The sequence below is a fragment of the Musca autumnalis genome, unplaced genomic scaffold (genome assembly GCF_047663935.1).
Source record: "Musca autumnalis isolate F117 unplaced genomic scaffold, ASM4766393v1 scaffold_5, whole genome shotgun sequence".
Lineage (NCBI taxonomy): Eukaryota > Metazoa > Arthropoda > Insecta > Diptera > Muscidae > Musca > Musca autumnalis.
Genome location: NW_027412088.1, coordinates 93,778,693 through 93,798,658, shown reverse-complemented (window position 1 = coordinate 93,798,658; position 19,966 = coordinate 93,778,693).

The window sequence follows — 19,966 nt, the reverse complement described above, 5'->3', positions numbered from 1 at the left end:
CACCAGCGACGACCACAGAAATACAACCAAAGCGAAGACATGTATGAACGTATGAGTGAAAAAAGCAACAACCACATTATGTTTTTGTTTGTTTTCATTCATTTACGCTGTACGTGAGAGAGAGAAGTAAATGCAAAAACAACTCAGTGGCCGCCCTCACTATACGATCTAAGCAAAGAAGCTCGTCCCTGATCTACACCCAAGTGCTACCGGCAAGATACTTGAGGACCTTATTCCTACATCTCAGCTTGTCGTAGATATCTGTGGCATGCGCGAAAGACATGAACATGCTGTCCAATGTGACCCCTAGAATTTTGGGGTAGTTTGTGGTCGGAATTCTGCTACCATCGACCATTACATTCAACTCGGTCCTCACCTCTGTAGTCCATGTGGTGAACAAAGTGGCCGTAGATTTATTGACGGATATTTGCATATTTTTCGCGTGAAAAAAGTTGGTACATCTGTTGGAGATATGTTGTGACCCCTCGTGACCTCAAATGTTAAATTACAAGTAGTTCTGTGAAAAATGTAGCTAAAATCCTCAAAATATCGAATGGAAGTGAGTCAGCTGATGACAAAGGGAAGCCACCCGACCCAGGTGCAACCTCGAGCGGAAGGAGCAATAATGAGTCTGTGACAGCATCAACCACGGACGTAGCCGGAGAGTGGCCCGGGTGTCCGGTGTCTAATCTCGAAAGCGGTTGACCAGAGTGATGTACGGTTCGGCCAGACAGCTCTATATACAAGGGAATCAAGAAAATTAGCTGCGAGAATAAGGGATCAGTAGAGCATTGGTTGGCTTTGAAAATGTAGCAAACTGGTAGTTGTACTTGTCACTGAGATAATGTGCGGTATTGTGACTTCAGTATGAGTTCCTCCTCCTTCAATGGAGTTGGAACGAATATTGAAGTTAGTCAAGAAACACAACGTCGATTTTCAGATGAAAGATGGATGTAGAATACATAACTCCTTTCTGAAGAACGACGAACTTGTCATCAATTTTGCCACCGAAAATACTAGAGAGAACTAATAGAGGAGAGAGGGCTATTAAGGTTATGCGTTCGAATACTTCCAAAGCACCAATGGGAACGAATTCGGCAAAAACTTGTGCAGATATATCTGCATTATTGCAAAGCTGCTGCTGAACTCCTAAAAACCTCTTGACCTTAGACAGCGACATCGTTCTAGCAAGGATCCTTGGGATGGGAAAGTGGAGAACTCTTAGCTCCTTTTAGAAGAGCAACGGACTTGTCATCAAGTTTGTCACAAATCCTAAGAGGACTATCATAGAAGTCGAGGGGGTGCTGAATTTCTCCAAATCACCAATAGGAAGGAGCAAAAGCAAAAGCTTACCTTTGTGAAGATAAATCTGGATCATTGCAAAGCTTCTGCTGCTGAACTCGTGAAAACCATCTCCACCTTAGACATCACCCTAGTCGAGGGAGTAACGGCGGGAGTCTCAACCTGTCGCTAGCGACCCACATTATTCTAGAAGTCTGCAAAATGGGCAGAGTGGTCCTGCTACTGAAGCCAGGCAAGGATGCCAGCAATTGTGAATAGTATTGCCCCCCTATAGCGCCATATAAAGACGTGGACCTATACCGAGATACTTCAGTTGTAAAGTTGTATGTCCCCAACGGACACTTAATTCCAAATTTAGTCATTTTGGTGGGAATTGGGGCAAAAACATCTAAAATGCCGAAGGTCGGGGGCTATATGAAGAAGTATACCGATATATTTTAGGTGGAAAGTTTTATGCCCCAACGAACACTAAATACCAAATTTCAGTCATTTCGGTGGGAATTGAAGCTAAAACCTTGGAAATACCGCAAAATCGGGAGGAACCGTTCTAATTATACCCTCCAAAAATGTGCCTCATCAAAATAATGGCTTAGACTGCAAGTACACAGAAAAAAATATTTCAAATATTTTTTACATATTTTCCTTCGTGATTTGGTTTTTCATACTATACCTCACATAAGAAACATGCAGTTTCTTATATCCATCCGAAAGCCAGAAATTTTAACCTTGGCAATACTTTATGAACACTAATCCTGCAATGCAGTAATTTTTTTCTGTGTATGTTTGGGCGAAATTTGTTTCAGACAATTTGGAGTCGATTTAGCCATGTCCGTCCGTCCCCGGTGCGCACGATAACTCTCGAACGGATCAACCGATTCGAACAAAATACCACTTCATAATATTTTGCCTAAATTTAGTATAAGTTGGAAATGGTCGGTCCACTCCTTCGGGAGCCACAAAATTTCAAAATTTGACTGTAAAGTGGTGTGAACGATAACTCTCGAAGGGAACAACATCGTAAAATTTCTACCAGAAATAGCTGAAGTTTCTATAAGAACTCTATTGGCCCACTCCTTCGGAATTTGACTGCAAAGTGGTGTGAACGATAACTCTCGAAGGGAACAACATCGTAAAATTTCTATCAGAAATAGCTGAAGTTTCAATAAGAACTCTTGTGGCCCACTCCTTCGGATACCTCCCACACAAAATATCGGAAAAGTGCAGTTTGCGACCTCCTCTCGAATACCTTTGATTTTTGTTGTAACAACTTTCGCCTCCATTTCGATGCTTCCAATTTTTTCAGGGACAAGTCCATACTTTCTGAGAAAATGGCCCGAAACTGTAATAAAACCCTGTGGCACAATGTGTAGTGGCTTAAGTGCACGATAACTCTCCAATGGATCAGCCGATTCAGTCCAAGATTTGGCCTTCGTAATATTTTGTCCAAACTTACTTTAAGTTCGAAGATGAGCCATATCGGTTCACAAAAGTTCAAAACTTTTCACTAAAATAGGCCTCACGATAACGCTCGAAGGCATTGTAATATTTCTAAGAGTCATAGACGAAGTTGGAATATGGTCTATATAGGGGCACTCTTTCGGGTACCTCCCACACAAAATTTCGGAAAAGTGCAGTTTAAATCTCCTCTCGAATTTTTTTGATTTTTTGTAACAAATTATATTCAGTACCCAATTACGAAGGTAAAATTTTTTCAGGGCAAGTCCATACATCCTTAGTTAATGGCCCAAAAGCTGGAGCACACGATAACTTTCGAACGTATCAGCCGATAAAGTCAAAAATTTGGCCTTTGTAATATTTTGCCCAAATTTAGATTAACTTCGAAAATGGTCCATATCGGTTTTCTTCTTAGAGAAGAACATTTTTGTTGCTGTACAGTTTAGGATTTGTTGGAAGATCTTTTAGAAATTTATACCGAAGCTATTCCTTGTGGTCCTGTTTACAGCACAAGTCCATGCATCCTGATGTAGTGATACAAAAGCCGTAAATTATATGGCGACCAACTGAAAAGAAATGACTCCCAAAAATAAGGTCCACTTCCAAAATGATATCTCCCCCGCAGCACTTTTTAGTTTTAATTGAAATCCACATTTTATCGGCAAAATAAAATAAGTTAAGCGTACTAATCAACCGGCAATACTTATACTGTGTTCTCCGTGCTGATGTACTGATGCTGAAGGGAAATAAAAATAACATCAATTAGGCCATGAAGGCAAAAAACTCATAGAGAAAAAATATGGATGATAGTTGTCTTGCCGGAGGAGATAAGCACTTTCGTAAAAGAAAGGAAACTATGTAATTGGGTATTCCTTTATAGTTTTGTACTCGTATGCTTCATGATGGAGGGTATAAAAAGTTAAATAGTTATTTTTATATTATTTATTGAATTAACATTTAAAAAATTCAAATAATACTTCCACTTAATTATCTATTACCTCTGGTGGTGGAATGGAATTCTCATAGAACTGTCTATTCATTGCTCCATAATATTGGAATTTTGGACGCTTTAAAGGTTTCAATTTGACATCCTTAGTTATATTTGTTGTAGCTGCATACCCAGCTAAGGGTTTTGCTGTTGTTGTTCGTGGAATTTTTGTAGTTTTTGTTGGTTTCTTGCCGCTTGCGTTAGACCATTGCTTGATAGTTGATTGAGTCTTCACACGTAAATCTGTAACGATTTTCTTCACTTGATTCACAACACGATTGACAGGTGTCATCAGTTTATTGTGGTTGGAGTTGGCTGTTTGAAACAAAATAAGCGGCACTATTTACAACATTTGGAAAAATATGTTCTCTTTATTACTTACACAGAGGTGTTACATTTTCATCAATTTCCAAATTTGTTGTTGATGATACTGAGGCGCCACATTCGACGCTTATTAGCATAGTGTGAAGAAGAAGAAGTAGTAGAACTGTAGCACGTAACATTTCGTATAATTTGTCGGTGGCAAATGAGTTTCTTGAATTGTTCCTAACTTGTATTTATAGAAATTTTGGAAAAAAAAATTAGGAGAAGTGTTTTGTTGTGGGGAAATGTAAAGTGCTATGTATCAGATGAAGATACAAAACTTTCTAATACAACAGCTGTAATAATGAAAGGCATTCATAAACTTTTGGAAAGGGGGGGAGGCGGGATGGATTTATGTTTCTTTACGTTAATAACAAAACATACACTAGCTTACAAAATCAAAATGTTTGATGCCAAAGATGGTATTCAAGAATAGGTGCAAGTGAAATGGAATGCCATTTTTTAGTATCTTCACTCATTCTTTTTACAAGAGCGTGACCCCCAAAAGATGCAATTCATTTTCAGATCCTAAGCATGTCATCTTCACTAACCCGGTGGAATGGCATCTTCACTAACTCTTTGGCATGACATCTTTAACAACTCTTTGGCATGGCATCTTAACCAATTCCCTAGAATAACCCTTTGGTATGTCATTTTCACCAACCCTTTGGTATGTCATTTTCACCAACCCTTTGGCATGTCATTTTCGTAAACCCTTTGGCATGACATTTTTGTGTGTGTGTGGAAAATGGAAAATGCTGTATTAAAATATAAATCTTTATAGTTCAAAGGAATTAATGAAATAACTATAATTTAATTATCATCAAAAAGTGTATATCCAAAATTGCAGTTTTTTGTTGTAACAGTATTTTATATGGTTGTTGTTGTAACAGTGTTTATTATTATGTTTGTATGTTCGTTCCTCTGTTCAATCTGGCTCTAGGGTTCTCTAGACCCTAGAGTTTAGAGCAGGCAAGGAAACTTTTATAATACCAAAGAGTGCAGTCCGACTCAATTTTTTGCTAAATGATTGGGACTAACATAGCTTTAAACGTATTTAGATAAATAAAAGAAAATATACATGTGTATAAATAAAAACACAAAATGCATCTCTATTGGATCGATGGAATGGGTTCAAATGCTGATGAAAAGATCGGATCTTTCACGACTTCCTTTGAACCAATGCAAAGATCCAGTGAAATCATGGCATATCATGGAACCACTTCCATAAAATTTTGCAGGGTTTATATTAGCTCAATTAAATGGGATATACGGTTTATCGCCTAGTGCGGACGGCGCACAGTTGTTCAGAACCGTTTTTTTCCTGGTCAAAACTTTGTAACTTTTGAACTGATAAAGATATTTTCATAACTTTTTTTTCGACTGATAACACATTCAGATTTCCGATACATCAAAAGCGATCAAATTCGGGCTAGTAGTTGCAGAGAAATTCAAGATCAAAGTTAAAATGTTGAGTTCTTTTGATATTTTGCATCAAAATATGAGTATTTTTAAGTTTTTCATATATTCCAATTTATAAAAAAAAGTAAAAAATACAACAAATTAAAAAAAAAAACATTTTATAATTTGCATACCATCCACCCTAATATGGAGGGTATAATTAAATTTGTCATTCCGTTCGTTACACATCAAAATATTCGTCGGATACCTGTAACGTATATACATATGTATATTTTTGATCAGCATAAAAGTCGAAATAGCCCTGTAAGTCTTTTCATCCGCCTGCCTTTTGAAATCAAGATACATGTCGCAATTTGTAAAATACAGCTTTATAATTACATATACCCTCAGCATTTATGCTAACCTTTCGTGCCTCATCGAAATAATGGCTTAGGCCCCAAGTAAGTTTGGATGAAATCCGTTTCAGGCAATTTGGAGTCGATTTAGCAATGTCCGTCCGTCTGTCTGTCTGGCTGGAGTCCAAAATTTACTTACTTACTTAACTCGCCCATTACATAACATTTGTTCTATAAGTCGAACTAAGAAAAGATCTCCAATTCTCTCTGTTTGCTGCTTCGCTGGTTCATCATCGCTCATTTTTATGATATGACCTAGTCAACGCAATCGTTGCATCTCGATACGTTTATCAGATACAGCTCGTGGTTCATACGAAGTCGATATTCACCGCCAACGCAGATTGGTCCATAGATCTTTTGAAGAATTTTTCTCTCAAACACACCAAGCACTGCCTTGTCTGCTTGCGCAGGCTTCGGAACCATACATTAGCACGGATATTACGGGGGTGCCGAGGTCTTTACTACCTCAAAATTATAGGAACCAACGTCAACAGTTGGTCCGATCTCTGTGGACACATTACGCGTCGTCACTATCAACTTGGTCTTCTCACCGTTTACCGCCAGACCCACTTTAGCAAATTCCCTTTCAACTTTTGCAAAGGTATCAGTTACTTCCTTTACCGATCGACCCATGCTGTCAATGTCATCGGCATAAGCAAGTAACATATGGCTGTTTGTATATATTGTGCCACTTCTTTTGACCTTAACATCTTGTATAACCTTTTCCAGAATGTTGAATAAGTCACACGAGAGGCCGTCTCATTGTCTGAAACCTCTTTTGGTACTAAAATCTTCGGATTTTACCTGAGGACCGACTATCAGTTAATGTCATTCTACAAAGCCGAATGAGCTTTGCAGGGATACCAAATTCAGACATGCTTAGGAATACCTTTGAACGTAGGGGGCTGTCGCAGGGTGCTTTGTAATCGACAAAAATTGGTAGGAGTCGATCTGCATCTCTTGGGTCTTCTCCGGGATTTTCCGCTCGGTAAATATCTGGTAAATGGTGGATTTGCCAGGTCTTAAGCCGCTTTGGTATGGTCCAATTATTTCAGTGACCATAGGCTTTAGTCGTTCGCATAATATCCCTGACGCTATTTTGTAGGCAATAGGGAGAAGACTTATGCCCCTATAGTTAGAGCATAGAGTCTTATCTCTTCTCTCCATTTCTCCCGATACCTCTCTCGTGCGCTACGCGTTGCACTGATTGTAGAGTAGCCCTATATGCCGCATTTTTCTCTTCGGTAGCAGTACGACACTCCTGGTCATACCATGGATTCATATGTGGAGGTCTCTGGTATCCAAGTATGGATTTTGCGGCTGTTTGCTAATATGTTATCGGGACGAGAAGTGCTTTCATTAAGCAATTGGGCTAGTTGAGTGGAATATGCTGTGGCTATCTGTTGTGTTTGCAGCCTATCGATGTCCAAATTCTGCGTTGTGTCTCTTCGTGCTTTATTTGCAACGTTTAGACGGGTACGTACCTTTGCTGCAACAATGTAGTGGTCCGAATCAATGTTTGCGCCTCGGAATGATCGTACATCTAACACGCTCGATGAATGTCTTCCATCTATCACAACATGATCAATTTGATTACTTGTTCTTTGGTCTGGAGACAGCCAGGTGCCCTTATGAATATCGAGATGATTAAATCTGGTACTGCTAACTACCATGTTTTTTGCAGCTGCAAAGTCTATCAGCCTCATACCATTGTCAAATGATTCACTGTGGAGACTGAATTTCCCGACTGTTGGGCCAAAGATATTCTCCTTTCCAATTTTGGCATTAAAATTGCCTCAAAATTTGGCTTTCTTAACATTTTGTCCAAACTTAGTTTAATTGCGAATATGGGCCATATCGGTCCACCTCCCACACAAAATTCCGGAAAGTGCAGTTTAAGACATCCTCTCGAATCGTTTTGATTTTTGGTGTAACAACATGTATTCCCCCATTACGACGGTACAAGTTTTTTCTTGAGAAAATCGCCCGAAATCTGTAAAAACCCGATAAGCCACCATATGTAGAGGATACATCCATAACTCTACAAAGTTCAAGTTCTAAGATGGACCATATCGGTCCACTGCTTTCGTTACCTCCCCATAATCGGTCAAACTCTCGAAGGCTGTAACCGATTTCGTCTACACTGTGCACATCGTGATATAATATGGGCTATATATATGATCAGGTTATAATATGGGATATATATGTCAACTACTTCGTGTACCTTCCACACAAAATTTCGCAAAAGTGCAGTTTAGAACCTTCTCTCGAATCGCTTTGATTTTTCTTGCAACAGGTTGCACTCAAGGTCTCTATTGCCATGGTACAAGTTTTTTTCAGTTGCAAGTCCATACTTCTTGAGAAAATTACCCAAAAGCAGTAAAAAAAACCCTACGGCTAGTATGTGTAGTTTCGAAGATGGTGCTTATAGGTCTAGTCCTTTCGGTACCTCCCGCACAAAAGTTTGAAAATATTTGCTAAAATGATAAGCGCGTAGCTCATAAACGGTGCAACCGATTTGGATTTCGAAATATTTTGTCCGCAGTTAGTTTATGTTCAAAAGAGGGCCCTTTCGGTTCACTACTTAGGGTACCACCCACACAAATGTTCAACATTTTTGGTTAAGTGCGATAAAGGGTGAGCTGCGATATATTTATCGAGAGGAGTGACTCCCAAAATAAGACACACTTCCAAAACTGACTATGTCGGACCATTCCTTTAAGTAGGCAAAATGTGCTTGATCGAAATAATGGTTTTAGACCCCATGTATGTTTGGATGAAATCCGTTTCAGACAATTTGGAGTTTATTTAGTCATGTCCGTCCGTCTGTCTGTCTGGCTGGAACGCACGATAACTCTCGAACGGATGAGCCGATTTGGTCCAAAATTTGGCTTTCGTAATATTTTGTCCAAACTTAGATTAAGTTCGATGATGGGTTATATCGATCCACTTCTTCCGGTAACTTCCCCACAAAAGTTCGAAAATGTTCAGAAAATTTGTGCGCACGATAACTCTTGAAGGGAGTTACCGATTTGGTTTATACTTTGCATTTCGTGAAATTTCTACCTGGCTTAGATGAGATTCCAATATGGACTCAACCGGTCCACTCATTCGGGTATCTCCCACACAAAATTTCGATGAAGTTCAGTTTTGGACCTGCTCTCGAATTGCTTTGAGTTTTGTTGTAGCAATTTACATGCACTGTCCTGCATAAGACGGTTCAAGTTTCATCAGGGGCGAGTTCACTCTTCCTGAGAAAATAGCCTGAAAGGTGCAAAAAAACTCCTATGACACCGTGTGTAGTGGTTGGAGAGCAAGATAACTCTCGAACGGATCTGCCGATTCGGTCCAAAATTCGGCTTTCGAAGATAAGCCATATCGGTCCAATCCTTCAGGTACCTCCCGCACAAAAGTTCAAAAATATTCGGAAAAATTGTGCGCACGATAACTTATGAAGGGAGTGATCGATTTGGTCCATACTTTACACATCCTAATATATCTACCAGATATAGATCAGGTTCGAATATGGATTATGTTTGTCCACTCCTTCAGGTACCTATCACACAAAATTGCGGATAAGTTCACTTTAAGACCTGCTCTCGAATCACTTTGATTTTTGTTGAAGCAACTTGCTTTCGCTGCCTCAATTACGACGGTAAAAGTTTTTTCAGGGGCAAGTCCATACTTCTTGAGAAAAAAACCTATGGCCGCATATGTAGTGGCTGGAGAGCACTATAACTCTCGAACTAACCGATTTTGTCCAATATTTTGCCTTCCTTATATTTTGTCATACTTTCATTCGAAGATAGGCAATACCGGTCCACAACATCCGGAACTTCCCCCGAATATATAAAAAAATGTCACTTAAATGGTATGCACGATATCTCTTGAACAAATTTGGTCCAAACTTTGGATCTCCTAATATATTGTCCAAATTTAGTTTAACTTTTAAAATGGAGGTACAAAAGTTTAATATTTGTGTTTAAGTGCAGTTTAAGGCCTGTTTGAAGATCCTTTGGAAGTGTATACCGATGCTGTTCGTTGTTGTCCTACTCCTGCAACACTTTTAAACTTTAATTCTAATCCATATTATCGTCGGCAAGTTCAAATGTCCAAAAAATACCATAAATACATTCGATCTGATCGTAGGTGAAAGTTTCAATCCACATAGGCTGAGGGTATATCTCTGTCGGCAAAGCCGACTGATACTTTTTTACTTGTTTATACTCCAATGGAATAAACGTTATTTTTGTGATTAACAGGCAAAAGTTCATATTCATCTATCTGTCTGTCAGTCTATCTTTCTGTCTGACTGGATGGTGCGCACGATAGCTCTCGCACGGATTAACCGATTCGAACCAAATTTTGGGTATCGTAATTTTTTATCCACTCCTTCGGGTACCTACCACACAAAAATTCAATTTTTTTTGTAAAATGGTGTGAACTATAGCTCTCGAAGGGAGCAAGTTCAAACTTTGCACATCGTATTTTTCTTTCCTGATATGGATCGGGTTCGAATATGGGGTGCATCGGTACACTCCTTCTTCGGCTAACTCCCACATAAAATTCGGATAAAGTGAAGTTAAAGGGCTCCACTCGGATCGTTTTGATTTTTTTTAGCATGTTGTCTTTTTTACACCCTTTACGACGGTCCAAAAACTCAAAAAACTTCTATAGATGACAAAAGTATTGTTTGATTATTTTCTTAAGGTCCGAGGCTGAGGGTATATTTCTTTCGGCATAGCTGACTGATACTTCCTTTCTTGTTATTTACTTTTTTAATCCAAAAAAGTTAAAAAAAATATTGGTGGTCGGAACAGATTTTAATATTTATACCCTATACCACAATGTGGAAAAGGGTATAATAAGTTTGTTTTCCCAAAAATTCATGTAACGCCGCGAAATATTCGTCGTAGACCCCTCATGTGGTATACCAAACTTCATATCTCGACGAGATAAAGCGATTTAGCGATGTGTGTCCGTCCGTCCGTCCGTCCGTCTGTCCGTCCATTAAAAATTGTAATCAAGCTAGAGGCCGCAATTATGGACCGATTGTCACGAAATTTAGTATGGAGGTCGGGTTTGGACCAGAATAGAACTGATTAGTTTTTGGCGATGATCGTGAAATGTTAAAGGGATGAAATGGACCAAAAACAAAATTTTTGCTCGATTTTGTAGCCGCTCTGTAGGTCGCAATAATAGTCCGATCGGCGCGAAATTTTAAACGTTGTTTTGGTTTGAGATGAAGAAGTAGCGTGCAAGTCAACGGTATGATCGGATAATATTTAGCGGGTTAAATTGATCAAAACTTTTGTGTGAAAATTGGTAAAATTTCTAATGCACATCTTATAACAGCTAGCCCGGAAAGCTAGTGCACAGGGATAGTGGTATAGGGTATCACATGGTCGGCCCCGTCCGACTATAGTCTGTTCTTACTTGTTTTTATTTATTTAAATAAAAAAATTAAAATAACTTAAAAATACTAAAAACGTATATAAACTAAAGAAGGTAAATAATAATCTTAATTTGTAAAAAGTTAAAAAATTTCCTTTGTCGTACGGGAAAAACCATCACAACTTAACCGAACCATTTGCCAAAGAAGGGCTTAAAGCCGTGCAAACCCAAGCCATGTAATCCCAAACCGTGAAGGCCAAAACCACCAAAGCCTCCCTTGAAACCGAAATGTAAGCCTCCAAATTTGGCAAAACCTAAGCCACGGGCAGTGCGCACCGCAGAATCATCATCACCAGCAGCAGAAGATTGTTCAGTTACAGGTTCAACATCCAATAGTGAAACGGGGACAACAGCTACCATAGCTTCATTGGGATTTGTTTCATCTTCCAATATGGCGGGTATAGGTACGGCAATCTGGAAGGTGGGCTCAGGATTTTGTTGTTGTTCATTCTGTGTCTCTGTTTTTTCAGCGTCAATTACAGCGGGTAATGGTACGGCAATTTGTAAATTAGATTCAGGTGTCTGTTTATTTTGCTCCTGGGACTCATTTTGTTTGTTACTTTCAATGGGTACACCATAAATATTCGCCACAAGGCATCCCACCACAACGAATGTCACAACTATTGAATTCATTTTGTGTATTTTTTTTCTATTTGTATCTTAATCACCAACTGGAACTATACTGACTGTGATTTTTTCGGGGTATTGACATTTTATACGCAAGATTTGGCAGCCATTGGACTTCACCGAACAATGGGAAGTACAAACATTAAAGGGTCTGTTTACTAATCATATTTGATGGTCATCTTAGAGGAGGGGAGAAATTTGTTTGTGTAACCACCATTCCCGAAATTTTTGCTTAGTTTATTTGTAATCATTATTACCAAATAAGTAGGCATCTTTAACACCAACATACCTGAAGTGTTAATGGGAAAGTTCAATACACGAAAATTTACTACTCGTGTAAAATTTAATGTGAAAAACAACAACAACATAAACAGTTGGTTTCAGAAGATAGTTTCGCTGGTGGTTTTGTGCGTTTTATACGAGTATATGACCCCCAGCCTATGTGAATTGAAACTGTAATCTACGGACAGATCGAATACCGGCTACACGACCAAAGTTATTTTTCCCAAAATTATGCATTTCGAGGGTTTTCAGAATTTTATGGCCCTTTTTGAACAAAGCTCAAAAATGTTGCGGAGGTGGTACTTGAAGGAATGTATCGATATAATCCATTTTGGAAGAGGACCAGTCTGTCAGTTGGTCACCACATAACTTAGAGCTGTTGGACTACTATGTCAGGAAGCATGGACTTTCCCACGAAAAAAATAATATTGCTGTGAACTGGACCACAAAGAGTAGCATCGTTATAAATTTCGAAAGGATATTTTCGAACAGACCTCAAACTGCATTGAAACAAAAATGTTGAACTTTTGTGGGGAATGTATCCTAAGGAAAGGCCGATATGGACCATTTTAGAAGTTAAATTAAATTTGGACAAAATATTAGGAGATCGAAAGTTTGGTTGCTTCGTTCAAGATATACCACGCCTACCATTTTATTGCCATTTTAAATTTTTGGGGGGATGTACATACATGAAGGAGTGGACCGAAGGAGTGCTTCGAACTTAAACTAAGTTTGGATAAACTATTTCGAAGGACAAATTTTGGACCAAAATTGTTGATCCGTTCAAGAGTTATCGTGCACTCCAGCCACTACACATGGTGTCATAGGGGTTTTTACTCCCTTAGGACTATTTCTCAGGAAGTATGAACTTGCCACGGAAAAAAACTTTTACCATGGCGATGGGAGCAGTGAATACAAGTTGTTACAACAAAAATCAAAGCGATTCGAGAGCATATCTTAAACTGAAATTTTCCGAAATTTTGTGTGCGAGGTACCCGAAGGAGTGGACTAATAGAGTCTATATTGAAACCGCATCTATGTCTGGTAGAAATGTTCACTTTTATTCCCTTCAAAAGTTATTATGCGAACAATTTTTCCGAACATTTTTGAACTTTTGTGGGAGACTGCCTGAAGGAGGCTCATCTTCGAACATAAACTAAGCTTGAACAAAATATTACGAAGGCCAAATTTTGGACCAAATCGGTTCATCCATTCGAGTGTTATCGGGGGGTCCAAGCAGACAGACGGACTGACATTGCTAAATCGATTGTCTGAAACGGATTTCGTCCAAACCAATTTTTAAAAATTTTTCCGATATCTTAAATGAAAAAATGTTATCGTAGTAAAAAGTAGTAGCTTCTTGCAGGTTCTGTAGGCCTATTCTGTAACTTTTATCGATTGAAAAGTTATTAAAATTTCTTTTGTTTTTGTAACAACTACAAAACAAACAAAGGAAATTGTTGTAAAATAAACAATGAGTGAAGTTGTTAAAAAGTTACAGAATAGGTACCCGGGAACAGAGCAATTATTTCGATGAGGCACATTTTGCATGTATTATTGTGTATATACTAGGCCGGGGCGATTTGAAAACCTTAATGGGCCCTTCGCGTTTCTGATTCCTGGGGTTGAACTGAGCAAAAAAGTCTACTGGACCATATATCTACCGTGAAAATCGAGCCTCCCGATTTTGACTTTAAGTTTTTTATTGACGTTTTTTGGATATTTTGGCATATAACAGCCAAACCATTGAGATTTTTGATCCAACACAAAGACAAACATTGTAGCCAAGACAGTAATTGAAAACTCTCTAATACATCGCAAAAGCATTGGAACGCTCCTTCAGGCAGTTTTGGCCTTAAGAATGTGCAAACTTTTCGGAAAATGTCGATAAATGACATTGTGCTACAAAATTTGACCCGAAAAATATTCAAGTGTTCTGATGCAAAATTATATCGTGTTGGGATCCATGGACAACGACAATGCCTTTATTTCGTTTGGGTCACTTCGTTTTTTTTTATAACGGTAAAAGTAGTGAAAATCTGGTTTTCTTACATTTTCAAATTTAAACGGGCATATCTTACTTTTTTCCACAACGGATTTCTTTTGATCCTTCTTCCTTTTAAAGGGGTGAATAATGTCTTTTGAATAAGCTATTATTGTTTTAAATCGGTTAACAAATGGCTAAGTTATAGTGGTTTATGTCCCAAACCCCACAAAAACCTATAAAGGAATTTCTCATAATTTTCAAAATAAATATTGAACAAAACAAAAAAACATTATATTTTTGAAAATTATGAGAAATTCCTTTATAGGTTTTTTGTGGGGTTTTTCAGACATAAACCACTATAACTTAGCCATTTGTTAACCGATTTAAAACAATAATAGCTTATTCAAAAGACATTATTCACCCCTTTAAAAGGAAGAAGGATCAAAAGAAATCCGTTGTGGAAAAAAGTAAGATATGCCCGTTTAATTTGAAAATGTAAGAAAACCAGATTTTCACTACTTTTACCGTTATAAAAAATAAAACGAAGTGACCCAAACGAAATAAAAGCATTGTCGTTGTCCATGGATCCCAACACGATATAATTTTGCATCAGAACACTTGAATATTTTTCGGGTCAAATTTTGTAGCACAATGTCATTTATCGACATTTTCCGAAAAGTTTGCACATTCTTAAGGCCAAAACTGTCTGAAGGAGCGTTCCAATGCTTTTGCGATGTATTAGAGAGTTTTCAATTACTGTCTTGGCTACAATGTTTGTCTTTGTGTTGGATCAAAAATCTCAATGGTTTGGCTGTTATATGCCAAAATATCCAAAAAACGTCAATAAAAAACTTAAAGTCAAAATCGGGAGGCTCGATTTTCACGGTAGATATATGGTCCAGTGGACTTTTTTGCTCAGTTCAATCCCAGGAATCAGAAACGCGAAGGGCTCATTAAGGTTTTTTTCCTTCCACACAAATCGCCCCACCCTAGTATATACCCTTGTTAGTCTAAAGACTGAGGTTAGATAGATACAGCACTGAAAGAGGTCGTTGAGTTTATCGAGAGAATTTTGAAAGGCTAAAACTATACGTTAGCAGCCTTTCTTGACATAGAAGGTGCCTTCACTCAAAAACATAGGTGTTTCCTCCACATTGATCAATTGGATTGGTGAAATGCTCGGCAGCAGAATAATTAACTCAAACATCGGTGAGAGTTCCATTCTAATATCTGTTACCAGAGGCACCACAAGGTGATATCTGAGCAGCAGTACTGCGGCTTCTAGTGAAAGGGAAAACGAAATACTTAAGGAATTCGATAAACTACAAGTTAAGCCATTGTATAAGCTGACGACGCACAGTGGTGCCGCTTCCTTGTAAATGTGGACAAAAATAGAAGGAGTGAATTTTTGTACAAGTACTTATAAGGGCATAGAAATGAAAAATACTAACTTTGGTCCATATCGGATCAGATTTAGATATAGCCCTCCATATATATCTTTCCTCGATATTCCTATTACTCGGTCAATTTTAAGAGAATAGCCTTCAAATTAAATATCTGACATTTTCTTAGGCCCCTAATCAGTTTTACCGATTTCCTTTAAATTTATTATGCGATGTTTTCATAGGCCGTTGATCAGTTTTATCGATTTTGACAAAAGTCGGTTCAGATTTTGATCATCCATCATTCTCCGATTTTGCTATAACTCAGTTAATTTTAATTTAATAGCCTTCAAATTTAATATGCGATTTTTTGCCTCAATTTTACCGATTTAAACAATTTTTCAGATTTGGATGAAGTCCCTGTATATAAAGGTACTTTTGTTTTTAATATTCCTTCCTTAACAACCTGCCTGGAGTTGCCACATAGTTGGTTTAAATTTTAAATAAAATTAATTGAAACTATAGTCATGTTTATACGGTATTCTATCTCGATTTATTTGACCTAAAATGTCCTAAACCACATGCCAACTAAATCTAGATAGATCCATTATCATAACAATGTAAACTTTTTAAGGTCAATAAGGGCCACTCTTTATTTCCCAACTCAAAAGTTGTAATATACTCTCTGTCTAAAATTAGAACTTTCGTAGTTTGAATTTATCTAATACATATAACAACAATTTCCCTCTCCTATCAAAATTGTGGCATTAACTATCGGCAAAATTATTCCAGATTCGAGCCTTTTTAAGTGTTTTCGACAACGTATTAACAAAAATAACAGGAGGCAATCAAGTAACTTGAATTGGTAAACTGAGGCAAAATCAGGAAACTTGTATTTTTCGTACACACTGTTTATGAAAATGTGGTTGTGTATCAAAGAATCGTATTTTGTCGGATGTAATATGGTATCTTCGTAAATTAAATAACGTCCGAAGAACGGCATTAATCCTAATGATCGGTGCCACGAAGATCACTCCAAAGGGAGTCCTCAATATGCTTATTGATATCCACTCTCTGGATCTTGTAGTGTAGGATCTGACATACAAGCGCAGGCTCAAGGATTTTAATTGATGGCGCAGCCCTGAATACGGTCACCCTGCGATCTTACAGCTAATAGTGATTATATGTATATCGTTACAAATGAATTTTGATGAACAAATACCTCACAGGCAGGCCTGGACCTACAACTCACCACTTCTAAACGGTACATCCCACGGCAGCGGTTTCATTATATCGGATTGACCCGAAACCAAAAGGGTTTCGGCCATAAAATCTGTTTTCAGCACTGTGTTTATAAGGGGTCCATAAGGTTTCCGAGTGAAGTAGCTTCAAATTACGACAGCTACGCGTCCTAGGTACTGGAAAAGTATGCGTCCACTTGAAACGAAAGAGGAACCAACAAACACTTTCATGTGGAAGGAAGAATCTACGAAGTTTTGCTACGATAAAAAAATTTTCCTTTATGATATCGAAAAAAATAGTAAAAATTATTAGATTCTTGCAGTTCTGGAAGGACAAAATTTCTAAAACAAATTTCGTCCAAACATACTTGGGGTCTAAAACCATTATTTCGATGAGGCACCTTGATATTGACAACCTTGTTTTCTTATAAAAATTATCATTTTAAAACAAGTAAGGAAAGGCTATAGTCGGACGGGGCCGACCATGTGATACCCTACACCACAACCTGTAAGAATTAGTTATGTGCAACCGCCTTGCACGCTGATTGTCAACGGTGGCAAAATACACCTTAGTAATGTTGGCGATATTTCCTGAGTATTTCAGCCATGAAAAATGTCTCTACAAGTGGCAATTTAATACACGCCGTTCGGACTCGGCGATAAAAACTAGGTCACACATCAATAAGTTAATATGAATCCATTGACATAAGAGAAGCCTCCCTTGTCTTTACTGGGATGTTTGTGGAAAAATATATAAATTATACATTTTTTTAAAAATATTCGAAAATTGTCTTTGAATATCAGGTTGTTGGAATTCACCTATACAATGCAATTTGGTATATTTGATAATTGGGAAAATTGCGAGTTTATTGAAGATCTATCTTCCAAAATTGTGCACTTGTACCTCAGATATGCTTCGAAAATAGTTCACTGTGGGCATATATTGTGATATCTAAAATATATTTCATACCGGTAGAAATAACTAACAATGAATAGAAATTCAAAAATTTTGCATGCAAACAAATTTATAAATCCCAAAATTATTCATAATCAATCACACAGCAAAGAAGGTAGTATAAGTCAGCTGCGCTTACGGTGCTATACCCTCAGCCTCTGTCGTATAAAAATATATTTATTTTGTAACACGAGTTTGCTTCAAAATACGTGGTATCGTAATATGGGGCTTTACCAAATCAATTTTAGTTAGCTAACTTCTGAGTTTTGGAAAAGTTTGAGAATTATTTTTTCAGATTTGTAATTTTAGTTTTTTTTTTTGGAACTTCCATATACATATATAGTCCATATTCCAACCTGACACATGACTGGATGAAATAATACGATGTGTGAAGTTTCGACCTATCAGAAAATCCCATTGAGAGTTATCTTGCGAATTTGCAGCGCAAGTACAATCTGCTGTAAACAATTCAAAACGTTTCGAGATGACTCTTAAATTTCCCTTTTCCGAATTTTTTGTGGGAGGTACCCTAAGGTGTGAACCGATATAGTCTTATCCGAATCGAATGCTCAAATCGAATGCTCACATCGCCAGTTATCGTTCACAAAACCGTTATATATTAGGCAGTAGGCCCGTTATCTAGCACACACATTATTGCAATTTGCATCATGGGAAAGGTCAGTAGTTATTATTGCATATGTAGGCTATTTTGTCGGTATATGCCGTCCAGGAATTAAAATATGGACCAAAAATAAAATGTGTGTATTTTTTATACAATATGGTCTATGTCACCCGCTAAATAATATCAGATCATCATGCGAAATTATAGGCATTTTCTTCTACCTAAACTCTTATCTCGTGCAAATTTTCGTGACTATTGAGCTATAATTGCGACCTCTAGAGTGTTAATTACTACACTACAAACAAACAACTGGATATATTAGGCTGTAGCTCTGTTATCTGGGGGTTACTCTGTATTACGATGCGTTTGCGTTTGGTATTTTGTTAACGCAAGATATTTGCATTAACGCGCGATTTTGACATACGCTTTTGTATTACAGATTGCGACGATGCCAGAAAGGAAAAAGGAACAAAAATAGCTGTGAAAGGACATACGAAAACGAATTAGAGACGCATTTAATTTCCTTACGCATCGCATTTTTCTTACGCATCGCAATAGAGAGTAACCCCCCTGATCACGTACATCAACGTAATCGACATCAGTGCAAAAGTCAAGAGATCGTCTTCCAAATATAACTCAAGAGGGAAGAATGTGTGGAACAAAGATATAAGCTGTATATTAAAATTTTTCACAATTTTCACACAAAAGTTCTGGTCCATTAAACCCTCTAAATATTATCTGATCGGCATCTCATATTGCAAGCTACTTCTTTGTCATATACTCTTGCCATATTTAAAATTTCGTCGATCGGACTATTATTGTGACCTACAGAGCCGCTACAAAATTGGATACAAATTATGTTTTTGGTCCATTTTACCTGCTAAATATTTTAGGGATCTATTCTGGTCTGAACCCGTGAAGATCGGTCCATAATTGCGGCCTGGAGTTTGATTACAATTTATAATGGACAGACGGACGGACGGACACACATCTCAAAATCGCTTTATCTCGTCGAGAAATAAAAATTGGTATACCACATTGGGGGTCTCCGACGAATATTTCGCGGTGTTACATGAATTTTTACCAAAACAAACTTATAATACCCTTTCCACATAATGGTGTAGGGTATAAAAAATTACTGAGGGAGTGCTTTAATTTTGTCCGACACTGTATGCACACAAACTTATTGTTACTTCAACTTATTTATAACTATGCAAACATCGCGTCTGATAATATGAATGAACTTTTCTTACATCACAGATATTGTTAATCCACAATTTGGGTTTGGAAAAAATACCCAACTTACATATGTATGAGATACATATGTATAACATAAATGATTTGAACTTGAAACTTTAATGGTTTAGTTAAATATTTACCAAATCCATTATAGATGAATCTTTGAAAATATATTTGTAATATAGAGTGAAATTAAAAAAGAATCCCACTTCCAAAGAACGTATTTCGTGATTAACTGCACGAATGCCAGCA